Source organism: Stegastes partitus, unplaced genomic scaffold (assembly GCF_000690725.1).
Source record: "Stegastes partitus isolate 25-593 unplaced genomic scaffold, Stegastes_partitus-1.0.2 Scaffold408, whole genome shotgun sequence".
Taxonomy (NCBI): Eukaryota; Metazoa; Chordata; class Actinopteri; family Pomacentridae; genus Stegastes; species Stegastes partitus.
This window is the reverse complement of record NW_007578139.1, coordinates 122,333-124,051: the sequence shown is the minus strand read 5'-3', so window position 1 is coordinate 124,051 and position 1,719 is coordinate 122,333.

The following is a 1,719-nucleotide window of genomic DNA, read 5'->3' as shown; positions in this document are numbered from 1 at the left end:
ATGTTTGGAAAGTAAATGTGTTATCTAAATTAGTAAATTTGACTATTTATCTTCTAACCATGCATTTAGGTAAATGGTGGAAATAGGTTCCCCTGAATTATGTTTGAGAGTCATTACTTATTAGCGTGTTAGGACAGAGGAGGGGCCTTGAAATCCTGAATTTTATCAAGTTACCTCAACTTGAATTTAGTTTAAAAATAAATTAATGCAAAGAATTTAGTTATTAACTCGATCCAATTATCAACACAACTCATCAAAAATAAATGTATGAAACTTAAAAGCTTTATCTAAATCAGTACATTAGATTATTTCATTTTGCAATCATGCACTTAATCAAGTGGTGGGAATAGGTCCCTTTAATTACTTCCCAGAGAGGATGGCATTAAACTGACTGGTCACACTTCCAGGCCTCGTAGACATCATTCATAATCATTCTCCTTAGCCTTGTCTTGATGTTTTTTATCAACCTCATTTCCTCTGCTAATTAATTCCCAATCGCGCTGCCACATTCAGCAGCTGGCTCCGGGATGGCAGCACACCTCTCCTGTAGCTAATCAAGCGTCTGCTTTTCAAGGGGATCAACAGTGTGGTCTGGGTTGCACTCTTTATTTTTGCAGGAAAGCAATGTTCCCCATTTCTCTCCTCAGGTTTGAGGCTCAGACACGGTGGCTGACAGGTTCCCCGCGGTGCCACCAGACAGCTCTGACGGGTCGGGTGGGTCACTGATGTTGTCTTCTGTGTGGTGTTCTGCTGCCATTGTATCTTTCACCAACTGATCAAGCTGCAACAAAGGTCGTGTGCCGCTGGTGCATACAAATGTAATCAAAATCACATTTCTCTATATTTTCAGCACACAAAGGTAATTGCAGTCTATTCTTTATTTTAGGGATCCAAATCTCTCTAGAACCCAAATGACACACAGGAAGTTAATCATAGGAAACTGTAAACAGCACCATAGGTGTTGGTTTGGTTGAATGCTAGTAGAATGTTTTTTTTTTCTCCAGGAAATCAAAGAATGTCAAGTCCCACCTCTGCTTAAGTATCAGTGATTGCCTTCACTCCTGCTGGGTTTTGGTTTCAGGAGTTGTGAATTTGCAGCGACACTGTCCCCGTCTTCACTCCCTCAACTGCAATCAGCCAAAACTAAGGCAGCATAAATCAAAACATTTCTTCTTTTTTTAAGTTATTTTTTTGGCCTTTGTGCCTTTATTGGATAGTGTTAGGGGAGTAGGGGAGAGGACATGTGGGAAAGGGTCATGAGCGGGATTCGAACTCATGACCTCCACATTGGGACTGTAGCCCTACACATGGGACGCCAGCTCAACCAGGTGAGCTATCGCGATGCCCCATAAATAATAGCATTTCTAATACAGGCTTTGCAAAAACATGTACATCTTTCCACAGCAGGTAAAGGTAGACCTAACAGTTACACACTTATGTTAGCATTAACATTCTGACTTACCCGTTAAGCCATCGAGGCCACTTCAGCCAAACTCTTTGTCTTTTCTGTTCTGTTCCGCTACATGTTGCATGAGACATAAAACAAGCACTCGTACTGCTGCTGTCATTTCACAAGTCCATCCTCAGGGACATAAAACTCCTGTTCCGGCTGTTGGCAGCCATGTTTCGGTTCTGCACAACATCTGGTTGATGCAGCTTCCCGGTCAGCTCGCTCTCATTGACTGCTGCTGGTTTCTGCTCAATGCTCCATCACTGTTC